This window comes from Macrobrachium nipponense, chromosome 1 (genome assembly GCF_015104395.2).
Source record: "Macrobrachium nipponense isolate FS-2020 chromosome 1, ASM1510439v2, whole genome shotgun sequence".
Taxonomy (NCBI): Eukaryota; Metazoa; Arthropoda; class Malacostraca; order Decapoda; family Palaemonidae; genus Macrobrachium; species Macrobrachium nipponense.
The window spans coordinates 128,363,538-128,381,648 of record NC_087200.1 but is presented as its reverse complement, the minus strand read 5'-3'; the positions used below and the strand labels follow the sequence as shown (position 1 = coordinate 128,381,648).

The 18,111-nt window shown below is 38.8% G+C and overlaps 1 protein-coding gene across 1 annotated transcript in view; it reads right to left on the bottom strand.

Moving 5' to 3' along the window:
• Nucleotides 1–8,487, bottom strand: part of LOC135219624 (uncharacterized) — a 94,456-nt gene extending 85,969 nt beyond the window's left edge. Inside the window, exon 1 of the mRNA XM_064256541.1 lies at nucleotides 8,195–8,487. The gene's annotated coding sequence lies outside the window, so the exon portion shown is untranslated. The remainder of the gene's footprint in view (nucleotides 1–8,194) is intronic.
• Between the last annotated feature and the right edge of the window lie 9,624 nt (nucleotides 8,488–18,111).

Below are 18,111 nucleotides of genomic sequence, written 5' to 3'. Positions count from 1 at the left end.
ACTCCTTTGCAGGCCTCGCTTCTTCCTGCCCTCATACAAAGTCCACTGCGCCTCCGACCAATCATTACAAACATCACAAGGCTCGGCTCGGGTGCATTCGCGCCCCCGACACCGAGCACACAAAATATGAGGGTCTATCTCGGGAAAGAGCGGAACTTCCCGCATTTACGCCCTCGGTACCCGGGCATAGTCTCCGTGGGGTAGCGAGGCGAGGAGATTCCATCATTAACAAATTTAGTTGAATTAATATGAAAAGAGAGAATGATTGTACTTACAATGAACTCTTTCATACACAACACAACCAAATACTTAAGAAAGCAAACGACGAGAAGCGGGCAGAGAGCGCGAAAACACACACGTCACTCGCTGTGAGGCCGAAAGCAAAAGTAAAAGTATTTGTTTACCTCCCAGTCGCGCGCGCGCGCCTGTCGGACAAGCAGTTTAACTACCGAACCCTTGTTCGAAAGCTTACGACCTATCCAGCTGCCGCTAGTACCTTCCTATTGTAAAAGGACCGAAGGTTTGTATGCCGTGTCGGAACAAAGTATGAAACTGTTATTCCGGGGTTATGGTTTGAACTGAATTCATTTTCTTTACCTTGTAATCGGTGGTTTTTATCCTTACTGCCATCACAATGAAACTCCACAGTTGCTTATTTGATTGTTATTATACACATTTTGGTCTCAGTTCACTCCACATTGCACTTTAAACCCGTTGCTGTTCCTGGTTTCTAAGCGCGCGCGCCATAACACAATTACGAACAGCAGACGACGAAACTGCAAAGTTTTATTCCCTAAAACTGTTTACTTTACTCGTATTTAGTTTAAATTTACTTTGTTATTAAAAATGTTTTGATTTAATTCATGTATATTATCCCTCTATTTTGCAACCAAAATTACCCCGAAAAATTACAGATATTTCTAAAGTAGATAAAATCAAATGTTTCTAACGTTTCATACATCTGGCTGCCGAAAAACCATAGAGGAACGAATACGGAAAAGTGCAGAGGAAACGACTACGTTTTTTTTTTTTTTTTTTTTTTTTTTTTTGCTAGCACTTTTCATTGATTTCAGTCTTTATTAGTATTTTGAATTTCTTTAATAATCGTATGCCGAAATAAAAAATGTAACCTTTAATGTTTGCATGCTTTAATGTTTGCATGCTAAGAATGGCAAAATCATCGTTGCCACATTAGTGGAGGCTTCACACATACGCCGTTCCATTATTATAAACTGTTTCCATGAATATGATGTTATTATGATATAACAAAGTTTCATGTATACTTAACCTGGCATGGTTATATATATAGCTATATTCTCTGTTCGCACTGGCAGAATTTTCAAAACACTCGCGGCAACCGCTAGATCACTGGTAGTTCAGGTGATCGCCACCCCGCTCCCGTGGCGCTGGTGCTCGGAATCATTCCCATTTTCGTCGATTTTTCTCTCTGAACCCTGTCTCTGAGGGAGGTGGGTTGGGATAATTATATATACCTGCCAGGTAAGTATACATGAAACTTTGTTATATCATAATAACATCATTTTCATGTATGACACTTACCTGGCAGGTATATATATAGCTGATTGACACATTTGGAGGTGGGTCAAGACAGCAACATTGTAAGAGTTTTAAAAATTTAAAATTTAAAAATACTCTTAGATTCCTACTGCTAAGGTAGCTGACTTCAGCATTCCTGCCTCTTTAGCCTGCTAAGCCTTAGTAGCTTCCAACTAGGACGTGACCTATTAGTTGATGAAGCTAAATACAAGGGTCTGACAAACTGGACGGGACCAACAATTTGTTGACAGGAAACCCTAGCCCTCTCTTACCACGGGCATTCATGCTAGGATAAGTTAGACCACCTGAACCACACACAACACTAACCTAACACTACTACTTCACAGACTGCAGAGGAAAAATCACCCTCTCAGACAACCGTAAAAACAACACCACTCATAAAACTACCTAGCATGTTAGTAAGTTATGGGGTGGGAAAATCCTTTGCCCAATACTGCTCCTGAGGATACATATGGACCCAACGTTTGACAATTGTCAAACGTTGTTTTGACGTTTCTAAGGTAATGACTTGCAAACACTGAATTAGTCCTCCAAAACGTCGTTTCAATGATATCTTTGAGGGCCATATTCTTTTTAAACGCCAACGAAGTAGCTACTGCTCTCACTTCGTGTGCCTTAACCTTAAGGATGCCGAAATTTTCTTCTTGGCATAACATATGAGATTCTTTAATTAGTTCCCTAAGGAAAAAGGCAATAGCATTTTTGGTCATTGCTCTGCTAGGGTCCTTCACAGAGCACCACAGTGATTCTGAAGTTCCTCTAATCTACTGGTTTTATCCAAATAATAGCGCAATGCCCTTACTGGACAGAAGAACTATCTCTTGTTCCTGTCCTACTAGATCTGAAAGACCCATAATTTCAAATGACCCTTGGCCATGGATGAGCTGGATTCTCGTTCTTGGCTAAGAACCCCTCCTGAAAAGAGCAACCGCTTTGTCATGTTTCCAACCAATATGTTTGTTAATTGCTTGCAGCTCACTCACCCTTTTAGCTGTGGCCAATGCCACCAAAAAGATGGTCTTTTTTTGTGATATCTCTCAACGAAGCTTGATCCATCGGTTCAAACTTACTAGTTCCTAAAAACTTCAGGACCACATCGAGATTCCAGGAAGGCGCTCTGTATTGGGTCTCCTTCCTTGTTGCAAAGGACCTTATGAGGTCTCTCAGATCTAGATTATTTGTAATATCTAGACCTCTATGTCTAAATACAGAAGCCAACATACTCCGATACCCTTTAATCGTCTGTGTTGACAATTTTATTTCCTTCTTTAAGTATAAAAGGAAGTCGGCAATTTGGGTCACAGAGGTACTGGATGACGAATCTTCCGACTCTTGCACCACTTGCGAAAGATTCCCCACTTCGCCTGGTACAACTTAATAGTAGAGGCTCTTCTAGCTCCGGCCACCGCTCTGGCCGCCTCTCTAGAAAACCCCCTCGCTCTGACAGTCTTTCGATAGTCTGAACGCAGTCAGACCCAGAGCGAGGGTGTTCTTGTGGTACCTGTTGAAGTGAGGCTGTTTGAGTAGATCTACTCTTGCTGGAAGTGTCCTTGGTACATCTATTGTCCATTCCAGTACCTCTGAACAATCTCGGGCCGGCCAGTATGGAGCTATAGAGTCCATTCTTGTCCCTTGACTCTCCCTGAATTTCTTCAAAATAAACCTTCCCTAATATCTTGAACGGGGGAAAGGCGTAGACGTCTAGCCCCGTCCAATCTAGAAGAAAGGCGTCTACTGCGACTGCTTGACGGTCTGGGACTGGAGAGCAATACGTCGTCAATCTCTTCGTCATTGCTGTCGCAACAAGTCTACCACTGGGCGACCCCCATAATTTCCACAGACTCTGGCATACTTCTAAATGAAGCGTCCATTCTGTTGATAGAAGTTGACCTTCCCTGCTCAACAGGTCCGCTCCTTTCGTTAATGTTAACGTCATTTCTAAGTCCTCCAGACATTGCTTTCTTGATTGGGCTCTTATGAGCCAATCGTCCAGGTATAGAGACACTCTTATTCCTAGAATGTGTAGCCACTTCGCCACGCTCGCCATCACTCTTGTAAAAACTTGTGGGGCTGTGCACAGTCCAAAACAGAGGGCTTTGACTGAAAAAACCCTGTTCTGGATCACAAATCTCAGGTACTTCCTGTATCTTGCATGAATGGGATATGAAAATATGCGTCTTGAAGGTCCAGGGTGACCATCCAGTCCCCTGGACGTACCGCTGCCAGTACTGAATCGGTCGTCTCCATCGTAAAATTTTGTTTCTCCACAAATAAATTGAGTTGACTTACGTCCAGTACTGGTCTCCATCCCCCCGAGGATTTTGCTACTAAAAACAGCCGGTTGTAAAATCCCGGAGATAAGTATCCAGAACAGGTTCTATTGCTCCTTTCTTGAGCATAGAAAGAACTTGTTCTTGTAGTGCTTCTTGTTTCCCTGGATCGCTGTAGTGAGCTCCCAGCTATCTTGGCGATGTCGCAAGAGGCGGTCTCTTTAGAAAAGGGATCTTGTAACCTTCTTTGGCCACCTTGATTACCCAAGGATCTGCTCCTTTTCTTTGCCAAATCTAAAACTTCTTTGGAGTCTGGCACCTACTGATGTCTGAAGGACTTGCTGTTCATTGTTTAGTACTGGGTTTCGAACCCCTCTTGGACGGAGCTCTTCTTGCTCTGAAGGCCGGACGAGAAAAGGACTTGCCTCGAAAGGGTGACTAGCTTGCCTTGATTCCTTAGGAGTCTTCTTAACTACCTTGTTGGGTAAAAAAATTTCCTTACCGAGGAAGTTAAACAGATCCTGCGTCGCCTTCTGAGTTAGGGAAAGCGAAATATCCTTGATAATATCCGCAGGAAACAATGCTCCGAAAGTGGGGAAAAAAGCAATTCGGATTTCGGGCGTTAGAAACGCCTTAGCAGCAAAAGAGCATAGGAGTGACCTTTTCTTTAAAACTCCTGCGGTGAAAAGAGATGCCAATTCATTCGCTCCATCCCTTAAGGCTTTGTCCATGCAGGACATAATACTGCTTGGGAGTTGAGAAGCCGTTGCTTCATATCTTCCACTGTTCGTCCCAGAGCTCCCAAGGACCAATCCAGAAAATTAAAAACCTCGAAGGTCCGGAAAATCCCTTTCAAGAGATGATCTAATTCTGATGGAGACCACCACACTTTGGCCGAATTCAAGGCATGTCTGCGGGAACTGTCCACAATGTTGGAAAAATCCCCCTGGGAGGAGGCAGGCACTCCCAGGCCGAGATTTTCCCCTGTCGCATACCAAATTCCGGACTTCGATGCCAATTGGCAGGAGGGAAAGAGAACACGTCTTGCCGCTTCCCTCTTTTCCTTCAACCACGTATCAATTCTTTGAAGAGCCTTCTTAGCCGTAATCGAAAACTTCATCTTCAAAAACGAGGACTTCTTCGGAGTTTTATTCTTGGAGAATGAGAAAGGGGTGATGTCGGAGCTGCAGGCTGAAATCCCCTCCAAAAAGTGAAAGAAGGCAATTCGTCAATTTTCTTATAATCTGAAGAAGGTGCTTCATCTTCTTTTTCTCCTCAGATTCTAAGTCTTCTATTTCCTCTTCTGCCGAAGACACATCCTGTAAACCCAGGTCTTGCTGCAGAAAAACTTCTCCAACCTCGCGTGAAGAAACCTGCTCCTGCCGCCTGCGTCCTGCGTCCTTCTGAGCTCCGAGGTTCGTCCTGCGTCCTGTTCCGGAAGCTTGCGTCTGCGTCCTGCTCCGAAAACTTGCGTCCTGCTTCCTGTTCTCTAACTTGCGTCCTGCGTCTGCTCCCGTAACTGCGTCTACCCGAGACTCCGAAGCCTGACGAGAAGGCGGCCAACCATCATGCGTCCTCTTAGACGACTTGACTGGGAGAGATGCGTCCTTACGCCTGTAGGAGGAAAGTTCCGATGTTCCCACGATTAACAAATCGGCTAACCTTCCTTGCATCTCTTCAAGGAAGTTCCTAGTCTCTGCTTCCTGGCGTGAAGTCTGAGCAAGCGGAGAACAAAGATGAGAAGGATCATCAACACGAGAAACTCGATCTTGAGTTCTACGATAAGGGGAAGATATCGGAGAGACTGCTCCGTATTCCGAAGGAGAGCTCCTATCCCGAGAACCGTCGTACACCATGAGGTCTTGGCGTCTTGTCTTGACTTAAAGGATCTCCTCCTTTTAATCGGAACCACCTCTTCCTCATCACTAGAAGAGAAAATCTCGGGACTACTCCACGTTCTTGCGGGTAACGCTCATCTTGAGAAGACGTAGGTCTATGCGTCCTCTTCAGAGGACGCGAAACTTCCGCATAACGTCCATACCTGCTGACGCAGCACTATCTGTCGAGGAAAGACACTTCCCAGTGTCGCCTTTTCTATGGCGCACTGCTGCAGCCTGGGACGCAACAGGACTGCCTGAAGGGACGACTGATCGTAAGGGAAACCCCTCTCGCCTCCCTTCGACTGTCGACATGCCTTCTCCCTTGGGTCTGGAGCTTGGCAGAGGTCTAGGTCTAGGAGCACGAGTGAGACGATCAGCCGCCCCCACCTCCACTACACTGACACTTTCAATCGTACCCACTTTGTCTGTAAGACGCTGAATCTGATCGCCCATTTGACGCAAGGCGGCAAACACTTTCACAATATTAGTATCCTCAGAAACAGCAGCGGGCGCAGGAGAGACCTGAGGAGAAGGATTAACAACTTCTACTTGGGAAGAAGAGAAAACTAACAGAATTATTCAAGGCCTTACTAGAAGAACCTGACCTCTCACTCCGAGACACCGATCTTCTTACTCTATCCTTTTCAAGTCTCTCAACATATTTGGTGAAAGTCTTCCATTCTTTCTCATTTAAACTTTCACACTCATTACATCTATTGTCCCAAGTACACAAAAACCTCTCTACACTTCTTACATACTGTGTGAGGGTCTACCGAAGCTTTCGGTAGTCTCACCTTGCACCCTTCTTTCATACACACTCGAAATACTATACCAGAATCAGACATTATAATAACTTCCAATCGCGATTGCCATCCAACTTTCCAATACGATACCCAATAAACCATCCAAGTACAGCGAAAGTCAGCTAACGAGTTTCGAATTCTAGCAGGGAACCAACAACGATGTTTGCCGGTTCAGTGGCAGAAAAAAATCTGACGAAAATGGGAATGATTCCGAGCACCAGCGCCACGGGAGCGGTGGTTGGGGCGATCACCTGAACTACCAGTGATCTAGCGGTTGCCGCGAGTTTTGAAAATTCTGCCAGTGCGAACAGAGAATATAGCTATATATATACCTGCCAGGTAAGTGTCATACATGAAATCTAGTTGTCATAGTAATGCAATAATGATAAAATTGCTTTACTTATGTATATATACTTCCAATACATAGCCTAATTTCACCAATTTCAACGTTTTGTGTGTAGTCTTATACCCAGTTTGGAGGGTCAACACATACGAATGGCAACAGAGAGAGAGAGAGAGAGAGAGAGAAGAGAGAGAGAGAGAGAAAGGAAGGCGGGAGGAACGAAGAAGAAAAGGGATGGCGGTGGAGGGGGGGGGGGAGGGGGGGGGGTGGGGAGAGGGTAGGTGGAGCTTTATACACGTGTTCGTATCCCATTTCTGCATAATGGAGTTTTGTCTCTTGTACAAGGACAATGTCGTTATTCTTTACGATTAGTGATTCACGATACCCTTATAAATTACGGCACTGGGTGTAATGCACTATAGCAAAATAAATCGTCGTCTGTTACGAGTGTTCGTTACAGAAATAGTATTGCCCAAAAAACGTGCTTGCACTGTCTCTGAAACCCATAGTAGACATTGCTGCTTAGTTGTCAATCAAGTTTTTATAACCAAGTATTTTTTACAAGCTAGCTATTGAATAAATTTGTATTTTTCTCAGTCAAAACATAGCCTATGCCCCTCAATGCTAACTGTCCTCTTTTAACGACTTTCTGGTCATTGCAAATTCGGCCCCATAATTTCTTATGGTGCGAAAACAGACAGAGGCCCATGGACCGAAAACGATTGCGTCACACTACGGCGATAATCCAGCAGTAAAACATCTTCATACTAGGTAGTCCACTTGATTGTTTATCCTACTAAGGTACAATTTGATGTAAATTAACGTACAAACCTAAGCCTCTAGGGCCCTATCCTAGAAAAAATTACGGTATTTCTACAGAAGCAGACTGCAAGGAACGTTACTGCAGATACAACATCCACTAGGGATTGGGGGCTGTCCAATGTATTTCGCCGTGATTAGTACTGGCCCCTGGGGGGGTTAATTACAGTCGTCTGAATAAATATTACTTAAAATTCTTGTTCAGTAGGTAAAACTGCATAGAAAAACCGCAACTACCATAGTCTAGGCCGCCGCGGATACTAAGTACCCTAGATCTACGGTATTACCTACATTCGTATTCAGCTACCTAACTACCCTAGTAGGTAAGTAGCCTAGGCTAGGTACTAGCTAGGGTAGTACTCGGTAGTCAATTAAAGTAGGTATATAGGTACCTACTAGGTAGTACACATTTCGGTACAAGTCACCTCACTTTAGCCTTGACTAGCAAGGGTCTACAATAAAGGACTAACTACAACTAGCCTACCCCTTCACAATACTCACATAGTAGTAAGAAATGTCGATTTAGCTATTGCTGCTCTGTTTATCTTTCAAATTCAAGCCCTTCTGCAACTCTTTCCGCAGTATGTCAAACTCAAACTTGAAACAAACCCTTGGCAAAATAAACAACATGAAGTACATAAAATGGCGAATGTTTTCCGTACTAAGGACAGGTCTGTGTTCTTTGCCTTTAATAGAAAACGGAAACTGACATTTTTGTGGTAAAGTAAAGTATTATTTTTACGATTATTCTTGGATGTATTGGCATGACCATTACAGACCTGGGTTGAAATAAAACACAACCTAAAACGCCTAGAAAATTTCTAACATTCCCGTATCATGAAATCGAGTGGTTGCTTTTCCTTAAAAGCGTCAACAGAATTTTCAAAAACACTGAAAGTATAATTGGCTCTTATTTGCCGAAATAGAATTAGAATATCGGAATCATATTTTATTTCTAAAAAAACAAAACATCCAAACATATCTTATCTCTTTAAAATTGAATAATTTAGTGATAAAATGTCGCTGTGAATTCAAATTCTCTTGTATATGAGCTTATTTTTCAGTGGAATGATGGTAGAACATAAAGGCAAGAACAATGGAATTCATCAAGTTATTGGACAAACGTACTAAACCACATACAATTGTTGATAAATCATCATTCAACAGGAAAAATGACTTTTTAATTTGAAACGGATTACTGTTATCACTCCTAACTTCTTAGCTATTGAAGGTGGGTATTATATGCGATATAGCATTAAAGATTGATAATTATCATTTAAGAAAAGTGCTTCGGTGGTGTCAGACATGGGCGCCAGCGCGTAGGGGCAAGGGGGTCCGCCTGCCCCCACCCTGAAATCCTGGGAAAAATACATACAAAGCGCACTCACACACACACACACCACACACCACACACACACATATATATATATATATATATATATATATATATATATATATATATATATATATATATATATATATAAGCAAAAAGAATCCAAACGAGAGAGAGAGAGAGAAACAAGGAGGTCGTGGTCAGTCAGTAGACTCGATCAGCAACTCGTTGAGAGAGAGAGAGAGAGAGAGAGAGAGAGAGAGAGAGAGAGAGAGAGATCTACAAGGAGTTACAAGGATTAAGATGTCTCAAAGGTTTGTTAGTCCATCCGAGGTGACATCGTGTGCTCACTTATCCAGAAGCATGTTCTACTGTTCATTCACGGCATCCTAATGGTTTTATCTAGCTTTCTTTTGAACTCTTCCACACTGTTGCTGTTTACAACTTCTGGATGCAGTTTATTCCATGTGTCACATATCTTGTATGTAAAGAAGTTCCCACAAAGGGATGTGTTGTATCTCTTCAGGTATAGCTTCCATCCATTATTTCTTGTCTGGTTTTCATTTAAGGTAAATAGGTTACTGTCTACTTTTGTTATGCCTTTCAGTATTTTTAATATTCGTCGTGCTTCTAAGCCATACTTGTTCAGGCTCTCTAGCCGTCTTTGGTATCCTATTTGCCTGATGGATTGAATCAACTTTGGGGTTCTTGTTTGCACCCCTTCTAATCTATTTATATTCTTTCTTAGTGTTGGTGACCAAAACTGTACTGCATATTCAAGATGAGGCCTAACTATTGATTTGTGTAGAGTTGCAGTACCCTTTCCTTGTTTTTGCATCTGAACTGCCACTTTATGTATCCCACCAGTTTCTGTGCCTTCTTTTCAGCTTTTATGCACTGTTTTGTGGATTTTAAGTCCTTGGTTATAATGACTCCAAGGTCCTCTTCTTGTTCTACACTATTTATGTCATTCCCAAACAGCATGTAGTTGGCATGAGGATTGTTTGTTCCTATTTGTAGCACTTTACATTTATCCAAGTTAAAGGACATTTGCCATCTTTTGACCACTCTTCTATTTTCTTTTGACCACTCTTCTATATTCTTTAGATCATTTCTTAAACTTTCTACTGTCTCTGGGTCAGCTGTATTTACACTTAGTTTGGTGTCGTCTGAAAATTTGGCTATCCTGCTAGTTAATCCTACATCAACGTCATTAATATATATAAAAAAAAAAAAAAAAAAAAAAAACAAGAGCGGGCCAAGGACAGAACCCTGAGGAACTCTGCTGATCATATCTGCCCATTCTGAAACTTCACCGTTTATTACGACTCTGTTTTCTATTGGTTAGCTAGTCTTCGATCCAGTCTGCTGTTTCTCCTACAATTTCTAAAGCTTTAACTTTTGTCATTAGTTTCTTGTGTGCAACTTTGTCAAACGGCTTTTGGAAATCTAAGTAGAGTATATCTATTTCTCTACTACTATCGTAAATACCAAGCAAGTTATGAAAACACATCGGGAGGTTTGATAGGCAGGATCTGTTTTGCCTGAAGCCATGTTGACTGTTAAACAACAGTTTGTTTCTATCAGGTTCAATGTGATCCACAATTCGATCTGCAATTATGGACTCGAAAATTCTACAAGGAAACGAAGCTAGACAGATTGGTCTATAATTTCCTGGCTCTTCTCTTGGACTTTTTTTTTGTAAAGTGGGGTCACATTACCTAGTTTCAATCCTTTGGGTGTCTTTCGTCATTCTGCTGTCTTTCTGTGGAGTTTATATAAGTGAGGAGCTATCTCCTTTTTTAACTCTAATTTTTCTTGGATGTATCCCATCCGGGCCAGGAGATTTGAACTTTAGTGTTTCTATTTTGTTTTTAACTTCTTAGTAAATATTATTTTGTCAAGTGGTCCTGGTCCCTTCATATTTAATAGCTGGTTTAAGGGGATTGAGGTAGTGTCCTCAACTGTAAAATCACTAGTAAGATACTTATTCAGTAACTCTGCTTTTTCCAAGCCTGGGTTCCCTAGGTTTCCTCCATTGTCTCTTAGGGGACCTTTGCTATTGTTTATTGGATTCCTACTGTTAACATGAACAAAGAATTCTTTTGTGTTTTCCTTACAAACTGATGCAACACCAATCCTCATTTATCTTTGCATTTCTTACTAATTTATCCACCATTCTACAGTGTTCTTTATGCCTGCTTGTTTCTTTTGGTTTTGGGTGTGTATTCATTGATTTGTGCAATCAATCTGTTTCTCTTACTTTATTTCTAATTTCTCTGTTGAAGCACTTAGGCTGAGGGTTGCCATTTGTTAGTATTTGGTTTAATGGAATATATGTGAAGCGTTTTCCTGTGTATTTTTCTAGGAAGGCTTTCCAGTAATTGTCTATGTCTGTTTTGGTGATACTCTACATTTTTGATATCTCCTTTAGTTTACTTAGGTCTCCTCAACGGTGGTCTAATCTCTTCAGTATCTTCTCTTTTTTATGTTGAATATTAATGTGAAATGTAATAATTTTATGGTCACTTTTGCCTAGATTTGCACCTACTGAAAGGTCAGACACTAGGTTACCTTCTGTTGATAAGACAATGCTTAGTGTGTTGTTTCTTCTAGTAGGTTTGTCAACCCACTGGTGGAGGAATTCGTTTTTGACAAATTCTAGAAGCCTCTTTCCTTCTAGGTTTGATGTGGAAGTCATAGTTCCCAGTGAAAACTCGTAGTAGCCATCTTGCTTGGTGAGACGTACCCGCGTGAAGTCAGATTAATCAACAGATATCACAAGTTTAACATACGACTAGAATTTGAGAAATATCTAGAAGTGTTCGTGAACTATCGGTGATAAGATTAGTGTGAAAATAGTAGGATAAAGCGTCTTCTAAGTTAGTTTAACAAGTGTGATACTGAAATCAGAACAAGATGGCAGTAAGTTCCAACTGCGGGAAGAGGTGGCGTAATTTAGCTTGCTTGGCGGATTCGCAATACGATGAGGTAGCAGGAAGGGAACTGGCATTTCTCATCTATGAAATCAGCAACAGTCCTAACCAAAAAGATACAAAAGCATTCATAGATATATTAGAAGGATATAATCCTTCAAACTGGAACAAATCTAATGAAAACATCTTGAAAATAATTGAAGAAGTTCCAAATAAAATCCAAGTGGTCAAGAGACTCATAAAGAAAATATACATAAACCAAACATATTCCGACAAAGAAAATGAATAAGGTGAATCTTGTGAATATCTAATGATGCATTAGGAAAAAGAATGCCAAAAGCATGCAAACTGTGTAAGGTTTTGGCATAGCATAGTCAATCCACAAAACCTAATCAGAAAATGGTGCTGCATGCAACATTCCGACCCATCCACAGTGTGCTGAGGTAATGCAAGATTTGAGAAAAGATACAAGAATTTTTGTTCAAACATGTCTATCATGGATAGACAATGTTATTAAATCAAGATTGAATGTACAAATAGTTGAGGATGAAGAAGAAGAGGAAGAAGAAGAAGAAAAAGAAGAAGAGGAAAAACGGAAGAGAAGTAAACAAAAATGAAATGACAGAAAAAAAATAAGGAAAACAAAGAACAAGATAAAAAGTATGGATGCAGAGATACTCATTGATACTACTATGAGGCAATTAAAGCAGCATACCTACGAAGAAATAAAATTACGATATGACAACAGAAAAGCAAAAATCCGAAGAGGCTCTACCCAAGATCTACACAATGACGGGAAAGAGGAAAAAATATACAAGAAAGACAAAATCTGCAACCTTTTGAAAAGAGGGAATTGCAGATTTGGAGAAAGATGTTACTACAAACATCCTAAGGTATGTCAAAAACTATGAAATATATGGTAAATGTGCATACTTAGATGGCTATGGGATGATTGCAGAGATCTGCATCCAAAAATATGTAAAAACCTAAAAGAAGGAAAAGGATGTAAGTTCGACAAAAAATGCAAATATATGCACCCTGTAGCCATGAATCATAATCAAATAAATAACCAACCAAGTAATAAAATCCAAAATAAGAAAGAAACAATAAAGAGAGAAATCAAGAATATCAGGTAAAAGAGAAAAGCAAAACCACCAATGAGATATGCAGAGGTGTCAGCAAAAAAAATTTCAAAAGCATCAGCTCCGAAATTCTACTCAAGAGATAATAACTGTATTTATTATGCAAGAGGATATTGCAGAAACGGAGAAAAATTGCAGATTCAGATACAAAATGAATAATTATGATGAAGGAAGATCAAAATATATGGAAAAGTTGGATTTTTTAATGTCAGAATTTCTGGAAATGAAAAAAAGAACAACATAACCAGAACAGAAAGAGACATGGGAAAATACTTATTACTACCAATATTAAATGAAGGAGGAAAACACGCAAACCATCATAGTGATGAATGCGCAGGGTTTAGTTACGAGTAACTCAAAAAGAAAAATAGAGTACTTAGAAGAACTAACCAATAATGAAAGAAAATAGATATAATGAATATAAGTGAAACCTGGTATCCCAAGAGACTGGGAATGATGATCAAATAAAAGGGTTCCAAACTTATAGATCAGATAGAAAAAATAGGAATCAAGGGGGAACCGCAATATATGGAAAAAGAAAGCAAAAAACAAGGAAAAATATATGAAAATATTAGTAACTCAGAATGTGAACTAATAACGGTAGAATTTGAATCTGAAAAATTGATGAATATAGTAATAATATAGACCTCCTAATACTAAAGAGTTTGACTTAATAATTGAAAAATTGGATGATATATGTAGAAATCACAAGGACTGGGACTATTCTCCTATCTGTGACTTCAACTTTCCTTCGTAGAATGGAAAGAACGAATAGGAGACTGTGGTTGTACGTTATACATATAAAAAAGAGAGTAATAGTAGTGCAGAAGATAAGAGGCAATTTGAAAAAAAAGCTATTAAGATATGCTACTAGAATACAACCTTCAACAAATAAATCACCTGCAACAAGAAAGGAAAATACTTTAGACCTAGTATTTGTGAACGAGATTGAATTATGTTAAAGAAATAATAGTTTATAATGCGAGTATTTCAGATCATAATGTCATAGAATTAACAGTTCATTCCAAAGCAAGTGAAAATAGAGATAAGCAAGAAATGAAAAAGTGGGAAGGATATGGAAAATACAACTTCTACAGTAAAAATATAAAATGGTCAGAAATTAATGAAGAATTAAACAAAGATTGGGATAACATTTCGTAAGTGATGACATAAGGGTAAATACGGAGATATTATATAAATATTGGAGAAAATAGTGGATAAATATATACCGAAGAAGAAAAGTAAACATCATTCATGCATACCAAGAGACAGAAGGATCTTGTTCCAGAAAATCAGAAAGTGGAAAAAAGGTCTTGCAAAAGAAAAAAATGCATGGAAAGTTATAGAACTAAAAAGTAAGATAGAAAATGCAGAACAAAAGATTATACAATCAAAAGAAAATGAAAAACGGGACTTGGAAGAAAAAACCCTATTAAATATCATATTTGCGAAAGAAGATGAATAAAAGGGAGGGAAAAATAGAAATAGGCCCTCTGAGAATTTTGAAAGGGAGGATTAAACGAATGAAAAAAAGAAATTTTTTGCAACATACTGGCAGAACGATATAGAGAGAATTCACCCTAGAATAAGATAAAATGAAGATAATGATATAGAAGTAAGGGACGAAAATAGTGAATATTTAGCTGACATAGAAATTAATGAAGCTGATATGCTGCAGGAATTAATGAAATTAAAAATGGAGCTGCTGCAGGGCCGGATGGAGTCCCTGCTATTTTGTTAAAGAAATAGTTCATTCTATCGCAAAGCACTTGCAATATTATTAAGACAAAGTGTAGATACAGGCAAGATTTATGATGAGCACAAATTAGCATATATCACCCCTACTTTCAAAAGTGGATCAAGACTTGAGGCAAGTAATTATAGGCCTGTGAGTCTAACATCACATATTATGAAAGTGTATGAAAGGGTAATGAAGAAAAATATTATGAAACTTTATAAAAAATATTTGTTTAATATAGGACAACACGGTTTCGTACCCGGAAAAAGTACACAAACCCAACTGTTAGTCCACCGTGAGAACATATTCAAAAATATGAAAAGCGGAAATGAAACAGATGTGGTTTATCTAGACTTTGCAAAGCTTTTGACAAAGTAGACCATAATATATTAGCAAAGAAAATTAGAAAACACAATATCGTAGATAAAGTAGGAAGATGGTTAAAAGAATTTTTACACAACTGAAAACATAGTTATTGCAAACGATGAGAAATCGGATGAAACCAAGGTAATATCCGGTGTGCCACAAGGTACGGTGCTAGCTGCAATATGTTTGTTATTATGATTGAAGACATAGACAGTAATGTTAAGGATTCGGTAGTGAGTAGTTTCGCTGATGACACAAGAATAAGTAGAGAAATTACTTGTGATGAAGATAGGAACGCTCTACAAAGAGACCTTAACAAAGTATATGATTGGGCAGAGGTAAATAGGATAGGGATATTAACTCTGATAAATTTGAATCAATAAATTATGGAGACAGAGAAGGAAAGCTATATGCATATAGGGGACCTAATAATGAGACAATCACAAATAAGGAAGCAGTTAAAGACCTTGGTGTGATGATGAATAGGAACATGTTATGCAATGATCAAAATAGCCTATTCTGTTGGAAACAAAATGTAAAGCAAAAAATAATGAATGTTGTTACGGCACTTCAAAAAACAAGAAAAGCTGAACACATGATTAATGCTTTATAAAACATATGTTCGTAGTCCACTTGAATATTGCAATATGATATGGTACCCACACTATCAAAAGGATATTGCACAAATAGAGAGTGTACAAAGGTCCTTTACAGCTAGAATAGAGAAGTTAAGGACCTAGACTACTGGGGAAAGATACAATCCTTAAAATTATATATAGTGTAGGAAAGGAGAGAAGAATCGACTACATGATAATTCAGGCATGGAAACATGATAGCAAGGAATAACAGAATAATCATGGAATAAACAGGAAATTAATCATGGAACTAAAAATATCAGAAAGAGCAAGCAGAGGTAGATTAATAGTGCCCAAAACTATACCAGGAAAAATAAGGAAAGCACACAGAACATTAATCCACTACGCACCAGCATCGATAATGCAGCGTCTATTCAATGCGTTGCCAGCTCATCTGAGGAATATATCAGGAGTGAGCGTAGATGTGTTTAAGAATAAGCTCGACAAATATCTAAACTGCATCCCAGACCATCCAAGATTGGAAGATGCAAAATATACCGGAAGATGTACTAGCAACTCTCTGGTAGACATTAGAGGCGCCTCACACTGAGGGACCTGGGGCAACCCGAACGAACTGTAAGGTCTGTAAGGTAAGGTAAGGGTCTGTCGTTTATTTCTTGTCCTAGTAGTGAATACAGCTCTTCGTCGGACATTTGTGGTTGGTGGGGAGGTCTGTACACTAGTATTAGTGAGCTTCTTCCCTAGACTGCTTATACTGATGCCAATTACTTCTTGCTTGGTTGTAATTTAACACGCTATTGGACCGAGGTGGCCCTTGACGTACCTATAACAAAGCTCTACCACCTTTTTTTATTGGGTCTATCCTTTTTGAACAATTTACATCCTGCTATTCGGTTTGTTTGTATGGTGTTTTTACGTTGCATGGAACCAGTGTTTATTCAGCAACGGGGCAAACGGCTTTACGTGACTTCCAAACCGCATAGAGAGTGAACTTCCATCACCAGAAATACACATCTATGACCCCTCAGTGGAATGCCCTAGAAATGAACTCTTGTTGCCTCTAGTGCCCACGTCTCTGTGATACCTATTATGTCTAATTCTTCACTTGCTATCAATGCTTTGAAGAGATCTACTTTGTTCCGAATAGATTGTGCATTAAACTGTGGCACTCTGGGGGACTTTTCTATCTTCTCTTTTGTCCTCGGTGGATTTATTCGTTTCCCTTATTTTCGCTGTTTCTTGCAGTGCTATCACTAACCATAGATATATCTATTGAAAGAATTATCTGCGTGGCCCATACGAGTATGCCATGATGTAATCTATATCATTTCATAATGACTTCAAGTCACATTTTTATGGTAAGCCAATATCATAATTCATTCGAAAAATAGTACAATTAGAGGTGAATAATTTTCGATTGAAAGGATTGGTATTTAAAATGAATAAATTATATCACTGATCATGGATACGAAAACCAACTGCGAAAAAATGGGAATTGAAGAAGGGGAAACTGAAATTAAATTTCTTTCCGCTATATATACTATATATATATATATATATTATATCTATATATATATATATATATATATATATATATACATACATACATCATACATACATACATACATATATATATATATATATATATATATATATATATATATATATATATTGTGACAAAGTGCCAAGTATCTGGTTACTATACTTACCATTCATTAATTGTTACCTGACAACAGCCAGACACCTGAACCCTCATCACAGGTACTAAACGACTGAATACTCTATGGCAACAGTGATCCCTTAACAACTTACCAGTATTCCAGAAAATCAGGCTAAGTTCATCAAAACAGGTGTGCGGTAATCGTGTAAGTAATTAAATGAATCAAAGGGCATCACTCCATCAACAACTTTAAAAGTCTAATTATTTCCCTGATTTCAAAAGTCTAAGTACTTCCCTGGTTCTAAGTCACTTCAAGTTAATTGAAGGAAAACAGATCAATTACCACTCCATGTTTCTACCTAACATCAATATAATCATAATTAAATGCAAATATACTAGTTACAAATAAAATACTTATAAAAATTTTAAATACAAAAGTTTATTATTAAATTCAAAATTATAAGTGAAATTCACAATATCAGAGAAAATTACTGTTACTTGAAAACAAAGTAAAGTTCAATTAATTCTTGAATCAATTAAGTAAAATTAAATCAAAATTAATTTATAACAAAATTCAAGAAAATTAATTCAATCAAAATTCAAAAGTGTTAGGCAATAATTGAAATTTGGAAATTAATTCACAAGTG